We start from the raw sequence: 25,903 nt of genomic DNA, 5'->3' as shown, positions 1-25,903 counted from the left end.
CACAACTTCCACAATAGCAAGTAATAAAAATGAAAAGAGATACAATGCTCCTAGCTTTTGGTAATGCAAGTTCCTTCTACAAGCAGGAAAGAAGACATGGAATAGGGGTATAGATTGGGGAGCAGAACTCTGCATGGACAAAGAAGAAAAGAAAATAGGATGAAGAAAGAGTAATATAATACAAATAAAGTATGAAAATAGATTGAGAAAAGGCAGGATGTTTATGGTAGGAAGTGGTAGTTGGTGTGTGGATGTGGCAAGTTTTACATCGGGAACTACTGTTGTGAATGAACCCTGAGGTAGGAATGGTGGTATGGGAATGTAATGTCTGACAAGAATACTGCAGAGGTTAGAAGGCAATTGGGGATAACAGTGGATCTTGAGGCAAGGGTAACAGGGAGAGATTACCACATTTTGGGCCTCAACTAGAGAAAATTTAGCTCTGGCAAATTAGTCTACTGAGGGGTACAATACCAAAGTGATACTGTGTAACAAGGTGAGTGCTTCTAATTTTTTTGTAAATAGGATTTTTGATGGTAAGAGATGAAGAGGGAAGGGTTGGAAGGTGACACTTTGCTACAGAGTTTTTTTTATCAAAGTCTGTATTGGTGTTGAGGTACTGAGTGTTGGAACAGAAATGTTTATCTAGCCTGTAAAGAGTTAAGCATTTAATGTCCCGAGTTCGAGTCTCGGTCCGGCACACAGTTTTAATCTGCCAGGAAGTTTCATATCAGCGCACAATCCACTGTAGAGTGAAAATTTCATTCTAGAAACATCCTCTAGGCTGTGGCAAAGCCATGTATCCACAATATACTTTCTTCCAGGAGTGCTTGTTCTGCAAGGTTTGCAGGAGAGCTTCTGTGAATTTTGGAAGGTAGGAGACGAGGTACTGGCGGAATTAAAGCTGTGAGGACGTGGCGTGAGTCGTGCTTGGGTAGCTCAGTCGGTAGAGTGCTTGCCCGCGAAAGGCAAAGGTCCCGAGTTCGAGTCTCGGTCCGGCACACGGTTTTAATCTGCCAGGAAGTTTCAGATCTAAGTGCTTGCTATACCACAAAGGCCAATTGCTTTCTCCCATCCAGAAGCAGTCTGCCTCAACTTCAAAGATAAGAACTTACTCTCCAACATAAAATATAATTTCACCACACTAAGAGATTTAACCTATGTCAGTCTAACATCAACCCACTTTTCTCCTTTCTGCACTGGTGTCAGAATTTTTTTTATCTTGATTTTTATCAATTCCCCCACAGTTGCTATTCCTTTCCCCTTCCTAGCTGGTGAAGTGCTTAATAATGTACAATCTTTGACTTTCTATTTTCTCCCTAAAAACTTTTTTTTGATCTCGTCTCTTCTCTTCCTCATATAAGGTGGATTCTTCTTATCCTGTGTTCCAAGTAAAACCCACTTCTGTGTGACCATCCTCAAATAATTTATCTTTTCTCCTTGCAGAATAAATTTTTGGTTTTGTGAAGTATCTGGCACTGCGCGCCATGGAATTTGAATCCCCGCCACACATCATGGACGTCTAAGGCCCCTAGAGGTCTCGGCGCCATCGCGCCATAAGCTGTGGTGGCGCAAGCGTCCTGGCCCGCATTTAGTGTGAGGGCGCCACCATGGAACACGTGGTTCCAGCGGCCAATAACGGCGCCCCTGACAGAGTATTTAAGCACCTGCCTCTCGCTTAGCCAGCGAGTCTAATCATTGTGTGAGTCTTCACAAATCGCCTAAACAACAGACAGCGTGTTTATCATTCTTTGTTTTCATTACTAGTGGACATCTTGGATTCGTATGGTTGTCTCTGTCACTCCGTTGCTTCTTGCGTGTTGTCATTGTAAGGTCTCTCTCCATTGTCTGTCATTGTTTCGTGTCTGTCCTTTCCATTAGTTTGTTTGTTCGTGGGCCACTCCCCGTTTGGTCCCACCGCACTTTCTCGGCCACCCCGCAACCATTACGGTCACGGTCACAACAGATTACAGCATCATTGGCGATGAGGTAAATGGTGGTACTTGCTAGCATGGAGGCAAAGTTGGTCTGTCTTCTGGAGCAACAGCTGCAGCTCATGCAGCAGCAGCAGCTCCAGTCAGACATCTTACAAAAGTCGCTGCAGTTGCTAATGCACAAAGTCGATGCCCGGGACGTGTTACTTCAACAGCTTCCGAGTCCTCGGGTGTCCAATGCTTTCCCACGTCCGCTGTCGTTTCCACCATTTAATGACACTGAAGAGGACTGGGAAACCTACTTACATCGGCTGAAACAACATTTCATTTCACAGGTTTTCAAGTCACAGACGACTCCTTGCAGTGGTCATTGTTTTTGTCTTGGGCCTACCCAGACACGTTCTTTCTTCTCCACAAGTTGGCACCATTGTCCGATCCTGTGGCTCTCTCTTTCCAGGAGATATGCCATTTGCTGACAAACTATTATTCCCAACACTACCATGTGGTTGCCTCTTGGCTGGAGTTCCACCAGTACCATAAACAGCCTGGTCAATCGTATTGTTCCTCGGTCACGGACTTGCAGGGCGTCAGCCGTCGATGTGATTTTACGTACACCAATCAGCAGTGTAAGGTTTTGTATGCGGACTCCCTGATCCGGGATGTAGTGGTTCAGCTGGCTCCCAATCCTGAGGCTCATACTGCGGCATTGAAACTCGACAACCCCTCCTTGGAAGAGATTCTCTGCATTGCCCACTCCTTTGAAATTGCTCAAGCGGCTAACGAGTGTCTTATGGTGCGACCGCACGTGGCAGTGATCATGGCGTCACGGTGCTTTCTGCCCTCGCAACGTCGACGTGGCCCAGCCGACAGACTCCTCAATGTCCGACGTCTCTATGGCATCGGTGCCTTCGGTCGCCCCTCATCGCCGGTCGCACTGCCCACTTCCATCTTGCCCACAGTGCTTTGCTGCACATTCGCGGGCTGATTGTCCCCACCGCTGGGAAACGTGCACGCTGTGTAACAAGGAGGACCACATCCGATCGGTTTGCCGTAGTCGCTCGATTCACTCCAGTTCTGCCCCTCTTTGGCCTCAAGATACAGTCCATGCTTCGCAATCGGTTGTCCCACAGGATGACCTGTCAGCGCGGAAGCTTTTCCTCACGCTCCGCCTTTTCACTGAGGATGTCAGTTTTCAGGTCGACACTGGGGCCTTCATCTGCCTGATTAATATGGCGATTTATACCCGGCTGGGCTCTCCTGAGTTGTCACCTCCCTCTTGCCCGTTTGGTCGCCTACGGAGATGGTTCCATTCCCATTCATGGACAGTTCATCATCCAGGTGACAGACAAGCGTGTTCCACAGCTCCTTACCCTCTTTGTCGTCGACCACCACCCGGCTTTGTATATTTTTGGCCTGGATGCGTTTCAGGTCATTTCCATGGCTGTTCCTTTTCAGGACTTGGACGATCTGTGCTCCACTTTTGCATCATTGTTTGCAACGGATCTCGGATGTGCTTCTGGCTTTCAGGTGCACATCACCCTACGGCCAGATGCACAACCTCGCTTTTTCCGGGTCCGGCCCCTTCCGGTGGCCTTACGGCTGGCTGTCAAGCAGGAACTTGATCGGTTCCAGGCCGCTGGTGTTCTGGAGTCTGTAACTTACAGCCCTTGGCGACACCACTGGTGGTCATAAGGAAACCCAATGGGTCCCTTCGGCTGTGTGGAGACTTCAGCGCTACAGTCAATGCTCAGTCCCTCATTGACACTTACCCCATTCCCCGACAGGAAGACCTTCTCGCCAAGCTTGCCGGGGGAGAGTATTTTTCAAAGATCAACCTGGCTGAGGCATACCACCAGTTGCCCTTGGATGCCGAATCTCAGAACATCATGGTTATCAACACCCCTTTTGGATTGTATAAGTACAAGCGCCTTCCCTTTGGTGTCTCTTCGGCGCCGCTCATTTTCCAGCGAATCCTGGAGCAGCTTGCACAGCCTATCCTCGCCTGTGTTAATTATCCGGATGTCATCTTGGTCACTGGGCATTCCCACCAGGAACATTTGCAAAACCTCAGTGCCTTATTTCACGCTCTGCAATCTGCTGGTTTACGTTGTCGGCTGGACAAGTCTTGTTTTTTTTCAACTGGAAGTGGAAAACTTAGGCCACTGGATTAGCAAAGATGGCATTCGTCCTCCAGGTCATAATGTCGCGGCCATTGAGGCCCTTCCTCATCCCAAGGACTTATCTGAACTCCAGGTGTTTTTGGGCAAGGTTACTTTAAGTAATAACTTAAAGTTCTTGCACCAGGCTGCCACTGTTGCTCAATCCCTCAATCACTTGTGTCGCAAAGGGGTACCTTTTGATTGGACTCCTGCCTGTGACCAGACTTTTCTCCATTTAAAGGCGACGGTGAAGTCCGCCCCTTCCCTTACTCCCTTCTCTCCGGACCGTCCTTTGGTTGTGGCGGCTGATTCGTCGGCATATGGCATTGGGGCCGTCCTTGCACACCAGGATGCCGATGGCTCCAAACAGCCCATCGCTTATGCTTCTAAGACGTTGACCCCAGCATAACGGAACTACTCCCAGATTGAAAAGGAAGCCCTGGCGATTGTGATTGCCATCCAAAAATATCACACCTATCTCTTTGGGGCAAAGTTCACCCTCCTGACGGACCATAAACCCTTGGTTACACTTTTCGGACCCCATTCTCACGTTCCAGAGCGAATGGCTCAACGTCTCCAGCACTGGGCATTGTTTTTACATAATTACGCTAACACCATCCGGTATAAGTCCACCGCCCACAAAGCTAACGCAGACACCTTGTCACATCTCCCAGCAGGCCCCGATCCTGCCTTTGACCAACAGGAGGTCTTCTGCTTTCACATTGATTCTGCCCGCCATGATGCACTGGACGGACTGCCTCTTATGGTTGCTCACATTGCTGTGGCTATCCACTGCGACCCTGTCTTGCGGTAGATTCTCCACTAAGTGGTCCATGGATGGCCCTCCTATGTTACTCGTCAGATGCAGTCCAATTTCAGCACCTGGCGCCACCTGTCCCACAGGCTCTCCGTGGTCGATGATGTCTTTGTGTTGGCCACGGAGCCGGATGCCCATCGGGTGGTCATCCCTCCAGAATTGCGGCTTCGGGTGCTCAGTTTGTTACACCGTGCGCACTGGGGTATGTCATGTATGAAAGTTTTGGCTCGCTGGCACGTGTATTGGCCCGGCATCGATGGCAATATTGAGCACTTGGTCTGTGGGTGGACTGCCTGTGCGCATCACCAGGCAAGGCCCCCTCAGTCGTTTGCACCCTGGCCTGTGCCTCGCCGGCCCTGGGATCGCATCCATATCAATTTTGTGGGTCCGTTTTTGGGGTCCATGTGGTTACTCATCGTTGATGCCTACTCCAAATACACATATGTTATCCACATGGCATCCACCACCACGGAGGCTACACTCACAGCCCTGGCCCAGGTTCTCGGCATTGAGTGCCTGCCACACACGTTGGCCTCCAATAATGGTCCCCAATCCATGGCGTGATCCTTCCACGACTTCTGTCAGGCCAACGGTATCAAACATATCCGTAGCCCCCCTTTACACCCTTTCATCCCGCTATCCCCCTGGATTGAACCTACATTAACCAACCTTACTCTTCAGTCTTCTCCTTTTTCCCTCTCCTCTTTAGCCATTCATGCATCTTTTCATCCTACATAGTTGTGTTTATCTTAATAATATATACCTCTTTAATTCTGTATGCATCCTCTTTGGTTTGAAGCTGGCACAGTACTTAACAGTAGAATATCTTTGATTTCCCTCTGACAACCATGCCTCCATCCTTGCTACCCTCCCTGTTTACCTTTCCCTGTTGCTTCATAACCTGGGCTGAGAGTAACTGAACCCACTTTCCCTTCTTCCCTTTTTTCCCATCTCTCCTCCCTGATGAAGGAACAAAGTTCCGAAAGCTAGGAATGTAAATTTTCTGTACTGTTTTGTGTAACTATCGGCTGTACTGAGCTGAGGTAAGTACTGGCCAGCCCCTCTATCTCTTTGTAAACACTCACAAAAGATTGATGATGTTTCAAGAATTGGAAAAAATTATTTTTACACCTTAGATCAGACGCACAAAGATGTAAATTTGAAATATGCTGCAGTTTCATATCTTGGAATTCTAACGCAGTTCGAATGTAACTTTTATATATGTTATTAACTACAGTGTGTTGTATTATAAGTTGCGAACATGATGTTATATTATCATAACATAGAGAGCAGAACTGAAACACTAATGAGGAAAGGCAACTACTTGCCTGCAGGACTGGTGGACAGCAGACAGACAGATTCCTAAAAAGTGAAGGCTTGAAAGCTAGTGAAATTTTTGATTTGTTCATGTATCTCTGTGACTCCCATCAAGCACCTATAGATGGCTGGTTGCCTTTCCTCATTTTTTTGCTTTTTGTTATTTTAGTAGAGTAGAGTGGAATAGAGTTTTATTGGACCTGGTAATCATATAGTAGAAAAATAGTACATTCTGATGTAGGACAAGTCAATTTATACCAAAATATAATCTTAAATTTGCATTATTTTCATTATTTCTACATTAAATGAGCACTGAGTTACAACATAGAGCGCAAATATTGTACAAAAATAAAGAATAGATATTTTAAAGCAAAAAAAAAGCATGAACTGTATTGGCACATTAAATTTGTATTACAGCAACATTTACACGTTAAATCATTACAGTTCTAGTAACATTTATGTGATACAACACTAAGGCAAAAACAGAGATCGTTAGTGAACTGCCTGAAGGAACTCATGGAGGCCATAGAAGTAGTGATGAGTCAAATATGCCTTAGCAATTGACTTGAAATTTGCCAAGTCATTTACTGATTTAATTTGTGGGGGAAGTTTATTATAAATAACTTTCCCATAATACAGGGTTCCTATTTTATTCATGGTGGGGTTGGTGGACTCTAAATGAAAGTTTCCTTTTTGCCTGGTGTTATAGGAGTGGATATTTTCATTTTTCTGGAAGAGAGTGGAATTTTCCATTGAATATTTTTTCACAAACACGGTTATCTCATATACATACATAGCTTTTTAAAGAGTGATCTACAGGTTTTGTTCCATTTTACACCTTCCATAGTTTTTATAATTCTTTTTTATAGCCTAAAGAGCTTTTGGCTAAGAAAAGAGTTACCCCAGAAAATATTCCATATTTCACTTGTGAGTAGGGCTATTGATAGGCATCACACACAGTTTTCAGAGAATCTTGTTGCAGCATCCCACTAATATTCTCATTAAGTAGCATGTAGTACTTAATTTCTTATAGACTTTTTCAATATGCATCCCCCATTTATCTTGGAGCCATACACCCAAGAACTTAATGTTGTCTACATTCTGACAGTATTTGTCAGATATCTGAATCTGAACAGTTTGCTCACCTTTTTCACATTATAGAAATTTAGTGCCACTGTCTTTCTTACATTTAACACCAATTTGTTGTGAGTGAACCAGTTTTCAATATTGTGCAATGTGTCTGTTGTAGACTTCTGAAGCATTTCTATTTCTTTCCCACTACCTAGCACACTTGTATTGTCAGCAAACTGGCTGATGATCTTGCAGAATCTGTTTAGGTCATTCACATATAACAGAAATATGAGAGGTCCCGGAACTGAACCTTGTGGCACTCCATATTTAATGGTTTCATAGTTTGAATAATGTTGAGTGAGTTTGAGAAATTTTGATGTTGCACTTCAACCACTTGTTTTCAGTCGCTTAGGTATGACTTTATCCAGTTGTCAGATGTTCCTAATCCCCATGTTGTCAAGCTTACATAATAGTTGTGTGTCATCTATGATATCAAAAGCATTACATCTACACATATTCCAATGACATTTTTGCCATTATCTAGTTCCTGAAGTACTTCACTTAATAGTTCAAAAATTGCTGTATTAATTGATTGGCCTTTCCTGAAACCAGGTTGTGACGTGGATATAATTTTTTGGTCTTCCAGAAAATCTACTACTCTTCTTTGAACAATTTTTTCTATGATTTTTGAGAATACAGATAGTAGAGCAATGGGCCTGTAGTTAGCCACTTCATCCTTTTAACTTTTTTGAATAGTGGTTTGAGCTTAGCTCTTTTTAGGCATGATGGGAAAATTCTGGTTTGAAAGGAAATATTATAAAGGTGAGCTATTAATTTAATTGGAGTTATTAATTTAACTAGAGACTTTAATGCCAAATTAAGCAGGGAAAATGAGATACAGAGATGTAATAGGGAAATGGGCAGCACAACGAAGAACAAACCAGATTGGCATGAGATTGGTAGAATTCTGTAGAAACCATGACATGATCTCAAAATCAACATATTTCATGAGAAGACCAAATAAACTTCCTGGCAGATTAAAACTGATCTCATTCTGAAGACCAAATAAACTCAAAACCTAGAAACACCCAGGCTGTGCAAAAGGAGAATGGCAGTAGGATCATCTCTGCATGGATAAGAACTACCACAAGGAAATCTACAAATGTGAAAGTCCTGAGAGGCACTGACACCGGATCAGATCATTACTTGATAAAAATAAAAATTAAATTCACCCTATTGAGAAAGAAAAAAATCCTACCCAAAAAAGAAACGAACCTATGACCTTCATAAATTGATAACTAAAGATAAATATGATGAACAAAATAGGAATATAAAAATAACAAATGATCTGGATGAAATAATTCCCCTATTGAAACAAATAGCTGAACAAGCAGCCCCAATAAATCCTAGGAAAAAACACCAGTGGTGGAAGAATGAATATTCGTGATAAAACAGGGGAAGATACACACCACGCCTGGTTAAGGGATCTGAGGGAGGGAGGGGGGGGGGGGGGGGGGGGGCAGACAACCCAGAAGAATCTTACTTAGAACACACAAAACAAAGAAAGACAATTCAAAAAACATTATTGAGGGTTGAACATCAATATCAAAAAGATATACTTTCTATGATAGAAACAAATAGTAAGAAAACAAACTCACAAGATTACTACAAAACATTTAGCAGACAACTCCAAAGATATGATCCCCCAACACTAATGCTAAAAGATAAAAACAATAAGATGGCCCATAATGATAAAAGAAATTCAGAAATTTTAGCAGAAACATTTAACAAATTGCTAAATTGCAAGGATCATCCTGAGCTTCTTGAAATAAACACAGTAACTCCAATAAAAACACCACCAGAAAATATAAACCAATTGACAATTCAGGAAGTCTGCAAAGCTTTGAGTGAGCTCAGGAACTACTGTATAGGTACATAAGGAGAAGCCCCAACAAGCTACGACAAAGCTAAAAAGCAATGACAACAAACACTAGCGTGACCTCTGTAAGCGTTGGAAAAGATGTATTTTGCTAAGGCGAATGACAAATGATAAAAACTTTGTTCATGTTTCTTTGTCAATTATTACATAGACTGTCTTTAGTTCTTGTAGGGAGAAGATGTAATTTTTGTGAGAAGTGTGTAGTGTACTTTGTGTTGTCTGAATAATAATTTTTATGGAAATATGAAGTGTGAGAGTTCTTTTTGGTGCAAAATCACGAAAGTTTTTTCTTCCACGCATTATGCTAACGTAATGTCACTGTAGCTGCCTGCATCTGAAGAGGAAGTCTGATAAAAATCTGTATTGTATTCACAGTAAAAAATGAGAAGCACTTATGGCGGAAGAAGAAGCATATAACTAAATTCCATAAACCTCAACGATGTAAAGAAAGCAAAATCGACATAAGTTCACACTACTACTGACTTACAATTTACAAGATTTGTAACTTAAGACTGACAGAAAATTAATTCGCTTTGAAATTTTCTAAAATCAAATTTGATGTTACTGTGATTCATTCCAATAATAATAATAATAATAATAATAATTTATATTTTTGCACAACTGGCAACATGACATTGAGAAAGCCATCAAACCAGTTGTCTATAAAGTAAGTTATTCAAAATTACATATGACACTGTTGAAATTTTTTGCATGTACTAATTCTTTTTAAATGTTCATGTGCAACATCACAACTGGGAGCAAAATAACAAGAACCAAACATTTTTGTGGATAAAGTAACCAATTTAAAATGGAAACCAGAATTTACAGAAAATTTTGGAAATACGCTGTTTGTTTCATCGCAGCAAAGGTAGGACTGCTACGTAACCGCTTGCTTAGTTATGCTTGGTAGGATCTCCTGCTAGTAATTACACTTCCCTTTCCTTCCCTTCTTATATGTATTGTAGTGAATTTTTCAGAAATTTTACATAATGATTAGCAAGAGAAAAGTTTGAAGTTATTGTGTCACAATATCTCGTGCGTCATAAAAGTAGACAATTAACGCTTGACGACACGTAAATCATATGTTCAAATTTCCAAAAATAATAATATATTTCAGTTTCCTATTTTTCAAAATTTTAATTTTAATATTCAGTCAAAATGGCACAAAAATTAGTATCCATTATTGTTGACAATGGCAAAAATGCAATGAGCCAAGATGGATTCAGTCAAAATGGCACAAAAATTAGTTTCCATTATTGCTGACAATGGCAAAAACGCAATGAGCCAGCTGCCACCCTTCCTCATCCCCTCAAACCCAGAAACTCCCACAGAAGAACCCCAAAAGCACCCCACTTGTGACAGGATACTTTCCGGGACGGGATCAGACTCTGAAAGTGGCTCTCCAGCAGGGATACAGCTTCCTCAAATCCTGCCCTGAAATGAGATCCATCCTTCATGAAATCCTCCCCACCCCACTAAGAGTGTCTTTCCACCATCCACCTAACCTTCGTAACCTCTTGCCTCATCCCTATGAAATCCCCTAACCACCTTCCCTACCCTCTGGCTCCTACCCTTGTAACCATCCCCGGTGTAAAACCTGTCCCATGCACCCTCCCACCACCACCTACTCTAGTCCTGTAACCCGGAAGGTGTACACGATCAAAGGCAGAGCCACTTGTGAAAGCACCCACGTGATTTACCAACTGACATGCCTACACTGTGAAGCCTTCTATGTGGGAATGACCAGCAATAAACTGTCCATTCACATGAATGGACACAGGCAGACAGTGTTTGTTGGTAATGAGGATCACCCTGTGGCTAAACATGCCTTGGTGCACGGCCAGCACATCTTGGCACAGTGTTACACCATCCGGATACTTCCCACTGACACCAACCTATCAGAACTCCGGAGATGGGAACTTGCCCTTCAATATATTCTCTCTTCCCGTTACCCACCAGGCCTCAACCTCCGCTAATTTCAAGTTGCCGCCCCTCGTACATCACCAGTCATTCAACAACATCTTTGCCTCTGTACTTCCGCCTTGACTGACATCTCTGCCCAACCTCTTTGCATTTACATATGTCTGCCTGTGTCTGTATATGTGCGGATGGATATGTGTGTGTGCGCATGCGCGAGTGTATACCTGTCCTTTTTTCCTCCTAAGGTAAGTCTTTCTGCTCCTGGGATTGGAATGAATCCTTACCGTCTCCCTTAAAACTCCACATTCTTTCGTCTTTCCCTCTCCTTCCCTCTTTCCTGATGAAGCAACCTTGGGTTGCGAAAGCTTGAAATTTGTGTGTCTGTTTGTGTGTTTTTTATTGTGTCTACCTACGAGTGCTTTCTCGTTTGGTAAGTTACAGCACCTAAGCAAGTGGAGAAGATCAAACATTTGCAGAACTCTGGAAATATGCATCAGAACCCATGAAGATATCATTACATCAATGTAAAGTTAAAATCTGGATGGGAGAAGAGCTACCAGGTCATTGGACTACAGCTCTCATACACCCCATTACTCAAAAAAGGAGAAAAGTCAAATCTGGAGAACTATAGAGGGATTTCCCTATTGGATTGTGCAAATAAAATATTGCCAAGAATTCTCTACAATCGCTGTACAGATCAACTGGAAAAGGAACAAGGAGAATATCAAGGAGGATTTAGACCCTGGATAAGCTGCCCACAACAGACCATCACATTAAAATTAATAATGGATGCCTAAAAGGAGACAGAAGCAACTAGTCATAACCTTTGTAGACTTCAAAAAAGTTTATGATTGCATCCACAGATCTTCTATGTTGGACATATTAAGAAATTTTGGACTTCATCCCAAATTAATAAAAATGATAAAGTTAACCCTTACAAACACCAAGTCCAACATAAAATTCAGAGGAGAACTATGTGAGCCATTTACAATTAAAACAGGATTAAGACAAGGAGATGGTCTATCACCACTGCTCTGCCACTGTGTGCTTGAATACTTGACGAGAGAATAGTACAAAGAGAATCCTAAAAACATAACAATTGGAACCAAGAATGATGATATAAACCTAAATTGTTTGGGATTCACAGATGACTTGGCATTACTAGCTAATAATGTACAAGAAGCTAGAAATCAAGTAATGAGTCTGCAAAATATAGTGCAAAAAGTAGGACTCCAAATAGCTTTTGAAAAGACCAAGAAGATGGTAGCAGACCTGCTAGTAATATACCATGTAACAGTTGACAACAGAAAAATTAAAACAGTGAAGCAATTTAAATGTCTTGGAGGGATTATAACACACAACTTGGATGAGAAACTTGCATGGCAAGAAAGCCCAATACAATGATATCAGCTCAAAAACTAACATGGTCTACATACAATAAGAAATGTCTATCAATTCAAACGAAATTAAAACACTACAAGACGGTGGTTCAGCCAGAGGTAACATACACAAGCGAGACTCTTTTTAAAGTCACTCAGAGAAACAGAGTCAAAAAATACTAAAAGTAGAGAGAAGAAGAGCTAGAACACGCATAAATAAAAAATACCAGAAGGAAGGACAATGGCAGATAGTGGCGAATCCAGCAGTCTACAGGGAACAGGAGCCCATCACAGATAATATACATAAAAAGATGATTTCTCTCTTTAGCCACATAATGAGAACACCAGAAACCATTTTAGCAAGAAAAATTATGCAGAAACTGTGGAATCTGAGGCAACAAGTAGGATGGATCAAGGAAATTAAAGAGCATATGGGAGAACTAGGTATAACTTTGGACGATCTGCAAAACAAGACAGGAAATCTCAAGAAACTGAAAGACAAGAAAATAAGCTTTAAACCAAAAGTAGACAAACAACGCTCAATGAAAAGGGTATTTAGAGATGAGGAAAGATCGGAACAAATGAATAAATACTGGGGCAAATAAGAAAGAACGAAATTACTCGAAAAGAGGATCAGGAATTGATTGACTAAAGTGGTCCAATGAGGCCATAAAAGCAAATAATAATAATAATAATAATAATAATGGTGAGCTAATGGTTCAATAATGAGGTCTCCACATTTTTTAATAATGCTGTGTGGGATGCCATCTATTCCAGTGGAATGATTCACTTTTAAAGTTCTGATAAGTAACGGGACTTCTTTCTGGGTCGTTGGAAAGAGAAACAGTGAAGTAGGATTTATGTTGGTACACTATGTGATCAAAAGTATCCAGACACACCAAAAAGCATATGTTTTTCTTATTAGGTGTATTGTGCTGCCACCTACTGCCAGGCACTCATATCAGCAACCTCAGTAGTTATTAGACATCATGAGAGAGCAGAATGGGGCACTCCACGGAACTCACGGACTTCAAAAGTGGTCTGGTGATTGGATATCACTTGTGTCGTATGTCTATATGTGAGATTTCCACACTCCTAAACATCCCTAGGTCCACTGTTTCCAACGTGATAGTGAAGTGGAAACATGAAGGGACACACAGAGCGCAAAACCGTACAGGCTGACCTCATCTGTTGACTGACAGAGACCGCCAAAAGTTGAAGAGGGTTCTATGTGCAATAGGCAGACCATCACACAGGAATCCCAAACTGCATCAGGATCCACTGCATGCACTATGACAGTTAGGCAGGTGGGGAGAAGACTTGAGTTTCATCATCAAGCAGCTGCTCATAAGCCACACATCACGCCGGTAAATGCCAAATGATGGCTCACTTGGTGTAAGGAGTGTAAACATTGGAAAATTGAACTGGAAAAAACATTGTGGGGGTGATGAATCACAGTACACAATGTGGCAATCTGACGGCAGGATGTGGGTATGGTGAATGCCTGGTGAATGTCATCTGCCAGCGTGCATAGTGCCAGCAGTAAAATTTGGAGGCAATGGTGTTATGGTGTGGTCGTGTTTCTCATGGATGGGGCTTGCACCCCTTGTTGTTTTGCGTGGCACTACCACAGCACAGGCCTACATTGATGTTTTAAGATAGTTCTTGCTTCCCTCTGCTGAAGAGCAATTCAGGGATGGTGATTGCACCTTTCAACACAATCAAGCACCTGTTCATAATGCACAGCCTGTGGCGGAGTGGTTACACGACAGTAACATCCCTGTAATGGACTGGCTTGCATAGAGTCCTGACCTGAATCCTATAAAACACCTTTGGGATGTTTAGGAATGCTAACTTTGTGCCAGGGCTCACCAACCGACATTGATACCTCTCCTCAGTGCCGCACTCTATGAAGAATGGGCTGCCATTATGAAGAATGGGCTACCATTCCCCAAGAATCCTTTCAGCACCTGATTGAACCATATGCCTACAAGAGTGGAAGCTGTCATCAAGACTAAGGGTGGGCCAACACCATATTGAATTCCAGCATTACCAGTAGAGGATGCCACGAACTTTTAAGTCATTTTCAGCCAGGTGTTCGGATACTTTTGATCACATAGTGTGTTTACAGATGATACTGGGCAGTTTGTATTGCAAGGTTTGATTTCAGCTATTAATTGCTCACTTATATTGCTAAAATAAGTATTGAACACATTTCAAACAATGGAAAATCCAGGATGGAATGTAAAAATACCAGAGAAGGAAAGTTGCTACTCACCATATAGCGGACATGCTGAGTCACGATACGCACAACAAAAAAGATTCACACAATTATGGCTGAAAGCTACAATTGTGTGAATCTTTTTGTTGTGCCTATCGCAACTCAGCATCTCCGCTATATGGTGAGTAGCAACTTTCCTTTCTCATATTATTATTGAACACATTTGCTATTTCTTTAGCATCATTAATTTCTTTTCTGTTACAATTCAATTTATTATTGGAATTTTGAGGAGAAACATCGTCAGTTTGCTGTTTCACTATACTCCATACTGCTTTCATTTTGTTATTGGAGTTATTCATATAGCAGTCATTTGCCATTACTTTAGCTTCTTTGATCAATTTTTTAAGTATCATTTTATAATTCTTGAAGTATGCAAGGAATTCATTGGATACTATGGACGACTTGGAGATCTCATATAATCTTCGTTTTTGAGCATGACTTCTTTATACCTGTTGTCAATGAGCGATTTTTTCTGTTAAGCCTACTACATTTGATTTTCTGATTTTTAGCTGAAAATGACATGTTAAAATACATGGTGAGCACAACGTCTTGCCCTGATTAAAACAATTTATTACAGAATAACCGTTTGACATAATTATTTACATTTGATGCCGTTACATAGGTTAGTGTTACTAGTTTTTTTAAGACCACTTACATTAGTAAACCTTAACGTGTGCTCCCTTGGTAGCTCGGAGAATGTCGAGGCAGTATTCCAGTTCCTGCCAGGTGTTTCGTAACATGTGTTCTGTCATAGTACTCACAGCAGCCTGTATCCTAGCCTTCAGTTCACTGACGTCAGCAACTGGTGTGATGAAGACTCTGTCCTTAATATAGCCCCAGAAAAAAAAGTCAAGGGGTGTAATGCCTGGAGAGGGGAGTAATGTCCGGATCAGTGGACTGGAAGGAATGGTCCAGCACCCTGGCCACCCCGCTCTCCGGACAGTTTTATCACTGGAAAAGTGAAAGCCATTGTCGATGCTCCAGGAGTAAAGACGATCAAGACACCACTTAAGACAGACAGGTCCATGGAGAACTGCAATAGATGACAAAATCATCAACAAAAGGGGGCTGGAGATGCTGGTGGGAGACAGGCCATTATAGGGTTAACAGTGATAGCAAAGAGGATGACACTCAGGACAGAACCGTGAGGCACACCATTTTCCTGGATAAAGGTGTCCGACAAGGCAGAACCCACATGCACCTTGAGAACTTGATCTGGTAAAAATGCCTGAAGGAAACAGGGCAGGTGACCACAGAAGCCCCACAAGTAAAGAACACAGAAAATACCAGTTCTCCAGCAGGTGTCGTAGGCCTTCTCCAAATAGAAAAACACGGCCACAGCCTGGGCTTTCCGCAGAAAACCATTCATGACATGAGTGGACAAAGTAATTAGATGGTCAACTGCAGAACGATGTGCTCAAAATCCATACTGCGCATTCGTCAGTAAATACGACACTTAAGCCACCATACCAGATGGGCATGAATCATACATCCCATCACCTTGCTTATGCAGCTGGTAAGAGAGATGGGGTGGTAGCTAGAAGGAAGGTTTTTGTCCTTACTGGGCTCAGGTATGGGTATGATGGTGGCTTCATGCCAGTGTCCGGGCAATGTGCCCTCTGCCCAGATGCAGTGGTACATGTTAAGCAGAAAGTGCTTGTCCACAAGAGAAAGATGCTGCAACATCTGAATGTTGATCACGTCCGACCCTGGGGCAGAGGATTGGGATGAACTGAGAGCATGACTGAGCTCCCTCATAGTAAAAGTGGCATTGTAGCACTCACGATTTGGAGAAGAGAAGGGTATCGACTGAGACTCCTCCACTCGTTTCCGATGGAGGAAGGCAGGGTGATAGTGGGAAGAGCTTGAAATTTCTGCAAAATGGTGGCTCAAGGTTTTGGAGATAGCAACAGGGTCCACGATAACATCGTCTGCCACTGTGAGGCTGGAAATGGGGGAGTGGATCTTGGTCCCAGAGAGCCGTCGGAGGTTGGTCCACACGACAAAGGAAGGGGTGGAGCTGTTAAAATAACTAGAGAATGAAATCCAGCTAGCTCATTAGCTATCCCAAAGAATGCGACAACACTTTGCATGTACGAGGGTTATTCCAAAAGTAAGGTCCGATCGGTCGCGAAATGGAAACGACTATGAAAATCCGATAAAGCTTTGCACAGATGTGTTGGGTAGTGTCTCTAGTATAACCCCAGTTAGCATCACGTCGCTCTTCTCATTTCTGAGCTCGCAGTGAGTGCGTAAAGATGTCTAGAAAATAGTGTCTGCCGCCAAGTACGAGGGCCTGGTGAGAAATTTCGCCTGAAGCTATGCACCCAACATTACATAACTGTCGTGCTGTTTCGTCTTCACGACAATTCTCAGCCGCATTCTGCAGGGGCAATGAAGATGCTCCTGCATCGTTTTCAAATGGAAATGTTAGATTACCCACAATACAGTCCGCAATTGTCTCCCCCTGAGTTTCATCTCTGGTCACATGAACTGCTGTCTTTGAAGACAACATTTTGACACAGACAACGAGGTGTAGGCCAGCGTGGAGAATTGGCGGAAAGCACTGGCGGCTGCCTTCTATGATGAGGCTATTGAAAAGTTGGTACAACGCTATGACAAAAGTCTAAGTCAGAACGGCAACTACGTAGAGAAGTAGCTGAAAGGTGTAGCTAATTGTTACAAGTAAAACATTTCTGATGTTCACTGTGGTTTCAATTTGGCAATCAATCGGACCTTACTTTTGGAATAACCCTCGTATCTGTTTATAATGAATGCAGTTTTCCATTGTACAATGACGGTTAAAAATGCAGAGAGCACGTCTCTGTGCACAAATTGCATCATGGCATGCCTCAGTCCACCAAGGGACTGGGACACGACATGGTAAAGAGGAAGGGCAAGGAATAGAATGTTCTGCAGCAGTAAGGATAGCATTGGTGAAATAGTCCACCTGGTCATCGCAACCGGGGAAATCTCGTTCTTCAAAGCCATTTGGGCGAGCACGTGGATGGGGTAGGAGTCAGCAAATGGAGAGCACATGGGAAATGGTCGCTCGAGTAGGTGTCAGAAAGAACGGACCATTCAAGAAGATGGGGAAGCTGGGCAGTGCAAAAAGGTAGGTCCAAATGGGAACAGATGTGCGAGAAGTTGGAAAGGGAAGTGGGTGCTCCAGTGTTAAAGCAGAAGAGGTTAAGTTGGTCAAGGTGGTTAAGGTCAGCCAAGAGGGCACCTCTCTGACAGGTCCTGGGAGAACCCCAGAGGGGATGATGCGCATTAAAGTCACCGAGTAGCAAAAATGTGGGAGGTAGCTGCCCAATAAGCTGAAGGAAGTCTGCCCTGGTGACATCGAATGACAGAGGAACATAAAAAGTCAGGCGAGGAAGAAAAAGGTGAACTGCAATAGCTTGAAGACGGGTAGTCAGGGACATGAGATGAATAAGAATGCCATCCCATAGGAGCAGCAGGACACCTCCACGAGTTGGAATGCCGACTGCAGGGGGAAGGTCAAAACGAATTGGTAAGTAATGTAAAAGCTCGAAGCAGTCATAGGGCGCAATTTTATTTCCTGAAGCTAGAGTACAAGGGGATGCTGTGATGCTAACAGCAGCCATAAATCCTCTTTGTGGGACCAAAGTCCGCAACGTTCCATTGGAGGACAGTCATGAGGAGGAAGAGATGTAGGTGTGTCAACCTGGCAGCCGCCGAGTGACAGCTGGTGTAGAGTCGCTACTACAACACACAGAAGCAGGAGGAACCTGCTCCATGGAGTCCACAGAAGCATCAGCTTGCTTGTGCGCTCAGTCCATGGAGTCCAATGCCGATAAATGGTTAGTTGTGCGCTCCAGCGAGACAGAGGCTGGCCAGGCTAAGGTACAACGTGGCGAAACTGTCGAACAGGATCTTCAAGTTGGCGAAGGAGAAGACCGTTTGTCTTTGGTGGACTTATTCAAACCTTTCTGGCATGCTTCAGTCCACCAAGGGACTGGGACACGACATGGTAAAGAGGAAGGGCAAGGAATAGAATGTTCTGCAGCAGTAAGGATAGCATTGGTGAAATAGTCCACCTGGAGAGCCGCAGGAAGTCTTCATGAGATTGACACTGGTAGCAGAACATTGGGTTCGGAATGTACGGCCAGACTGTGATAATTTCATAGACTGCTTTGATCTTGGATGGCAGCACCACTCTATCAAAGGTGAGGAAAAGAGTGCAGGTAGGCACTAAGGAGGAATCTACCTTTTTCATTACACGATGCATGGCAATGACACCTTGATCAGAGAGGTAAGACTGGTGCCTGGTGTAAATTACACCATGGGAAGAATTCAAAGTTCTATGGGCCTCAACACAAACAGGGTAGCCGTGGAGAAGGGAGGCAGCAAGCAATTGTTGTGCTTGAGAATCAGTAGCAGTCTCCAAAAGCAAAGGGCCATTCCATAATAAGAGCAGGATTTCACAGGGCCAGCAACTGAATCAACACCTTTCTGAATAATAAACGGCTTTACCGTGACGAAGGACTGACCGTCTTCAGTATGTGAGACCATGAGGAACCGTGGTGCAGCGGGAAGGATCTTTGAATCATTAGCCTCATTCCGTTTACATTTTGTAGATGTCGATTGGAAAGATGATTGACTTATCACGAGAAAATACCCCATAATTGCCAGCATCTCCGACGGCACGCTCCTTCCAACAGGGGAGCACCTTCAGAAGGGGGCGCACCCACCTTAGGCGATTGTTCACACCTCAGATCACACCTCCCAAACACCTGACAGAGGGCTAAGTGGCAATTTGTGAAGGTTGCAGCTCAGGTAATCACCCCTCCCTGGGCCTGGCCTGTATCAGGTGGTCATGCAAACCCTACCTATCGAACTGGGGCTGGGAATTATGCGTTACCTAGTCACCTGTTACACATCCAACGCATGGGTCAGCCTTCAGTAGGACACAGGGAGAAAGAAGAAGAAAAAAGAGGATCCTCAAATGCCAAAGCGGAGGAACAAGAGGAGAAGGGAAACAAAGAAAGGAAAAGGGGGCGAAAAACATAGGTGAGACTGTTTGCACGTCAGCAATGGAACGCAGAACATTCCCGATAATACCCAAGACATGTTCCCCAAGGGAGGGGAAAAAGAATAGCAAGAGGATAGACATGCACCAGGGAAGGTGTAAACAGCAAAACAAGTGATTTCTGGCATTCCCCAAAGTAGTGTTATAGGCCCTTTGCTGTTCCTTATCTATATAAACGATTTGGGAGACAATCTGAGCAGCCATCTTCGGTTGTTTGCAGATGACACTGTCATTTATCGACTAATAAAGTCATCAGAAGATCAAAACAAACAGCAAAATGATTTAGAAAAAATATCTGAATGGTGCGAAAAGTGGCAGTTGGGCCTGAATAACGAAAAGTGTGAGGTCATCCACATGAGTGCTAAAAGGAACTCATTATATTTCGGTTACAGAATAAATCAGTCTCATCTAAAAGCCATAAATTCAACTAAATACCTAGGTATTACAATTACGAACAACTTAAATTGGAAGGAACCCATAGAAAATGTTGTGGGGAACGCTAACCAAAGACTGCACTTTATTGGCAGGACACTTAGAAAATGTAAGAGACCTACTAAGGAGACTGCCTACACTACCTTTGTCCGTCCCCTTTTAGAATACTGCTGCGTGGTGTGGGATCCTTAACAGATAGGACTGACGGAGTACATCGAAAAAGTTCAAGTTTTGTATTAGCGTGAAATATGGGAGAGAGTGTCACAGAAATGATACAGGATTTGGGCTGGAAATCGTTAAAAGAAAGGCGTTTTTCATTGCGAGGGAATCTTCTCACGAAATTCCAATCACCAACTTTCTCCTCCGAATGCGAAAATATTTTGTTGACACCGACCTACATAGGGAGGAACAACCACCATGATAAAATAAGGGAAATCAGAGCTCGTGCGGAAAGATATAGGTGTTCATTTTTTCCGCGCGCTATACGAGATTGGAATAATAGAGAATTGTGAAGGTGGTTTGATGAACCCTCTGCCAGGCACTTAAATGTGATTTGTAGAGTATCCATGTAGATGTAGAAGGGAAAAAATTCTGCAAAGGCTGAGGCCCCATGGTAGCCAAGCATGAACCTGCCAAAGAGTGGCAAGCCCCCTGGGGGGCACATCCATAGTGAAACGAATGTTTGGGTGGATTGAATACAGGTGTTCTAAAAAGCGCTTTGAATTCTAAATTCTATGAGACCAAATAACAAAAGTATCATCTGCATATCTAAAAAAACGAGCAGGTTTCAATATCACTTGAAACACTGCAAGGTGGATTTACTCCATTTGCTACCATTCTACACCTTAACAACTCAAGCAATGGAAAATCCAGGATGGAATGTAACACTGTTATGAAAAGGATAGTTGCTGCTCACCATATAGTGGAGATGTTATGGCACGACTCAGCATCTCCTTAAAATAAAGGTTTTTTTTTTAAATTATGAGGCTGGTAGCAGACATAGATCATTTACTTAAAAAGTCAAAATTCCTAGCTAGCCAGTACTTTATTAAAATTCACAGTACACCAGATTATTTGAGTGCAGCTGGCATTAGTTAGTTTTCCACAAAACATTTTCCTTTGAGAAAAATTTGTAATTGAAGTCATTCCAATATAATGTGATCAAAAAAATTCCACAAACCAATGACTGTTTACTTACAAAAAGACTTAGTTCATTGGATAGCTCTAATTTTGCCCTCTCCAATTAGCAGTTTATATACTCTGAAAAGTAATTAACCAAGAATTTAATATTAATTAAAACTCCCAATCACCCAGAATTATTTTCAATTTTTGAACTATTAAGCTTGTTTCACCCCAGACATAATGTTATACTTTTATTGCTCTTATTTTTCTGAACCAAACAGTAATAATCCAAATAAGCCACTAATTAAGAAATTGAATAAATTACAGGGCTTGTGAACCTCAGAATTTTACATAAAACCTTGTAATCCACTATGGAGATATATACTGAAGCTACCAAAGAGTTTGTTGCGGGACTAGTTGTATTTACTTAATTGCAACATAAAAACACACTGTAACTCATACAACTCCTTTATTAGAAAATTAAACAGCAGAACAGCATAAAAACAAATGAGGAAACATAAGTCAGAGACTACCCCAGAGATAATAATTACAAATGGCAATCACTCGCACGCCGCTTTATACTGCACGTAACACTGCACTTCACCAATCCCCCTTTAGTGTCAATGGTACTGTCTGTTGAAACAGACAAGTCATCCGGACCAGGTTACAATGGGTCGTGCACAGGCTGCTGATGGAGCATTAGAGGTAGCCTCAGACATCCATTGAGGCTGACCTGTGATGTGCAGTGGAGTGGTTGGGGCTTTGGTCATGTCCGTAGTGTGTGTAGATGCATCCGTACCAGTGTAGGGAGTGCGGAAAGCTGGTTTGAGCCTGTCGACGGAGATGGTGGTTGGTGTATCCGTCACATCGACATTGACTGTCTTGTCCTCCCTACTGATGACACGATAAGGTCCGTCGTAGGGTGGCTGCAGCGGCTTGCATACTGTGTCATGCCGTAAGAAGACATGTTGGCATTCCCGTAGCTCATCAAACACAAACGGGCGACGGGTCTGCTGATCCCTTGGAGCAACGGGGTGTAGTTGCCGGATTTGTGTACACAGATTTTGTACAAAATCTGAAGTGTCAATGCCGTTGTCTGGCACATCAGCAAAGAACTCACCGGAAAGTTGTATCGGCTGGCCATAAACAAGTTCTGCAGTTATGGCATTCAGGTCTTCTTTCAGTGACGCACACGCTGTGAGTCGTGACAATGAAGCAACACTTTCAGTTGGCGGTGCATGCATTCAATTAACCCATTTGCTGATGGGTGGTAAGCTGTAGTTCTAATGCGCTTTGCACCCAGTAGGATAGAGAGCTCTTTGAACAAATACGACTCAAACTATCTTCCTTGGTCTGTTGTGATTCATAACTGCACTCCAAAATGGGCGGTCCATCCCCTGAAGAATGCAGTCGCGGCAGTTTCGGCAGTGATGTCGGCGATCGGGAACACTTCGGGCCAGCGTGTAAAATGATCGATGGCTGTAAGGCAGTAGGCATATCCTTCTGATGGTGGGAGAGGTCCTACTAGGACTAGGTGGACATGATCTAATCTCTGATTTGGAGGAAGAAATGTGCCAAGAGGCAACCTAACGTGCCAGCTAAATTTATTCCATTGACAGGCCACACATTATCGCACATATTGCTTGTAATGTTTCTCCATGTGTGGCCAGACCAAAGCTCGCTTCACCACGTTGGTAGTGACTCATATTCCAGGGTGCAACAAGTTATGTAAAGAGGCAATTGCCTGTTGGTGAAAGTCAATAGTCACAAAAGGTCTCGGTTTGTTGGTGGCGACATCACAATACAGCAGCACAGTTGACAGTGGCAGTGTAATATGGTGGAGTTGTAGGCCTGATGGTTGCGCCAACAAATCTCAGAGATCACTATCAGATTGTTGCGCTATGGCGAGAGCTTCAAAATCAACTGCTTCAGTGATTGCTTCAGTCCTGGAGAGTGCATCAGCTGGCACATTTAGTTCTCCTTCAAAGTTGACAATATTGGTGGTGAACTGTCCGATATAGTCAAGGTGTCGCAGCTGATGTGGCGATGCCTTCTCAGGATGCTGGCGGAAAGCATATGTTAGTGGCTTATGGTCTTTGATGAGAGTGAACTGCTGTCCTTCCAACATGTGACGAAATTTCAAAATAGCAGTGTATGCAGCATACAGTTCGCAAACATAGGTGGACCAATTCTGTTGAGATGGCAATAGCTTTTTACTGAAAAGGCTAAGGGCTGCCAGTGCCTGTCTATATGCTATTGCAATACAGAACCGACTGCAGTTGCAGATGCGTTGACCATCAGGGTGAGAGGCACCTGCAGAACTGGGAGTGCTAACAATGTAGCTTCTGCAATGGCAGTCTTAGCTTGTTAAATGCCAACTCGTCTCACTGTTCCACTGGAGTTTGTCTTTCGGCTTTGGTGAACCTTGCAAGAACTTATTTAGTGGTGAGGCTAGGAAGGCACGATTGTGAATGAATAGACAGTAAAAATTGGTTATGCCAAGAAATCTACGTAATTCTTTAAGCGTCATAGGCTGGGGAAAATTCAGTATAGCGTCTACTTTCTCCCGTGGTGGCCGTATGCCTTGAGCATTGATAGTGTAGCCTAGGAACTGTACTTCAGCCGCTCCAAAAATGCACTTCAAAATGAGCAGGCCACATGCACGTAAACGAGTGAAGAGCTGTCATAAGTGTGATAGGTGTTCTGCCTCTAAATTTGACATGACCTAAACGTTGTCAATATACACATAACAGAAGTCTAAGTCACGTGCCACTTCATTCATGAACCGTTGAAACGTTTGGGCAGCATTACGAAGTCCAAAAGGCATTCAGATAAATTCAAAGAATCTGAACGGCATGAAAACAGCTGTCTTAGCAATGTTGTCAGGTACCACAGGTATCTGGTAAAATGCATGAACTAAGTCCAATGTAGAAAAGATTTGCTTACCGTGGACACTGAAAGTAAAATCTTTGATATGCGGGACTGGAATGGTTCTGGCATTGAGCTGTTTGTAGTTGCCACATGGACGCCATCCGTTATTCTTCTTTGGTACCACATGTTGAGGAGATGAACAACTACTGCTCAATGGGCGGCATATTCCTTGTGCTACCATGTATGAGAATTCCAGCGGTGGGGTCAGGCATGTAGTGGTGGCCCAGGTGTAGTCAAAATATAGTGCACTGTCGAGTGCTGCACAGGTGCTAGTGTGGGAGTCTGGCATGTGAGCTCAGGGAACTGTCTGAGGAGCTCTATAACTGGAGAATCACCAGTAACCACTTGTACTGCTGTGTCTTCCACACAACGCACTCGACCTTGGCTTGCTGGGTTGGTAGGAGGGTCAAGAAGGCGTCGGTGATGGAAGTCAGGCAGGAGTCCATAAAATAATAAAAAATCTGCTCCAATTATGGGGCGCGTCACATCTGCTATGACAAATTGTCATTCAAATTTGCGCTGCAGGCCCAAGTTCCAAACTAATGTGACATGACCATACGTTGTTATTGTGGAACCACTGGCTGTGAAAAGGTGGCAGTCATCACGTGTCTACCAAATACTGTAACTTTGTGCTATGTTCCGTTACAAAAGAGTTGAAAGCTGCTGTCTGGAGAGCCAATGGCTGTCATCATTGACTTCCAGCTGAGTTTCCCTGTTCACACGGCAGTTTACACTTGCGCACCTCGGAACCATATCATCGGTGATACCAACAGATTCTTGTTGACTAAAGTGAGCGGCTGCGCTTATCTGGTGAGCGGTGGCCACGAGATCGGCGGCTGGTAGTCTGGGTCCATAATGCAGCTACTTGCATGGTGAGCTCGGCAACCTGTGCTTGTAGCGTGGTGAGAGTGTTATCTGCCCGAGGTTGTGAGCAAACTGTTGCATTGCATACGGATAGATACATTTCGCTATGCGATCCGCGGTTTGTGCGAATGCATCCAGATCGCCAGCACATACTGTCAATATTTTCTGCAAGTCGGGTGGCAGACGCGATAGCCAAATATTCCGCAAAATGTCATCAGTGACCGCATTGCTCACTAATGTACGCAGTTGGCATAGTAGCTGTGATGGCTTGCGATCACCTAGCTCCTCTGTGCAGAGAAGCTTCTCCAATCTCTTTGTCTCTGACTGTGAGAGCCAGGTAATCAGAGCGTTCTTGATGGTTGTGTAATGATCAGTACTCAGTGGTGACGCCAGAATTTCTTGTACTTCTGTGGCCATATCTTCATTGAGTGCAGCAACTACATAACTGTACTTCGTTTCGTCTGCGGTTGTGTGCACTAGCACAAATTGACTTTCTACTTGAGCAAACCACAGCACACGATTCTGTTGCCAAAATGGTGGCAGTTTTACTGTCATGCGATTAATTACTGTGCCAGTAGACCCTTCTGCAGTAGGTGGTGGGTCTGCCATCATGAATTATGGTGAAATGGAACACGGAAGATGCGTGACGCGGCTGACACAGATGTTCGTATTTAACACAAC

General features: G+C 43.4%; 1 protein-coding gene across 3 annotated transcripts in view; it reads right to left on the bottom strand.

Moving 5' to 3' along the window:
• The window catches only part of LOC124797831 (focadhesin), a 316,015-nt gene that overhangs the window by 123,969 nt on the left and 166,143 nt on the right, over window positions 1-25,903 (bottom strand). The window lies entirely within an intron of this gene.

The sequence above is a fragment of the Schistocerca piceifrons genome, chromosome 5 (genome assembly GCF_021461385.2).
Source record: "Schistocerca piceifrons isolate TAMUIC-IGC-003096 chromosome 5, iqSchPice1.1, whole genome shotgun sequence".
Lineage (NCBI taxonomy): Eukaryota > Metazoa > Arthropoda > Insecta > Orthoptera > Acrididae > Schistocerca > Schistocerca piceifrons.
This window is presented reverse-complemented; position numbering and strand designations above follow the sequence as displayed.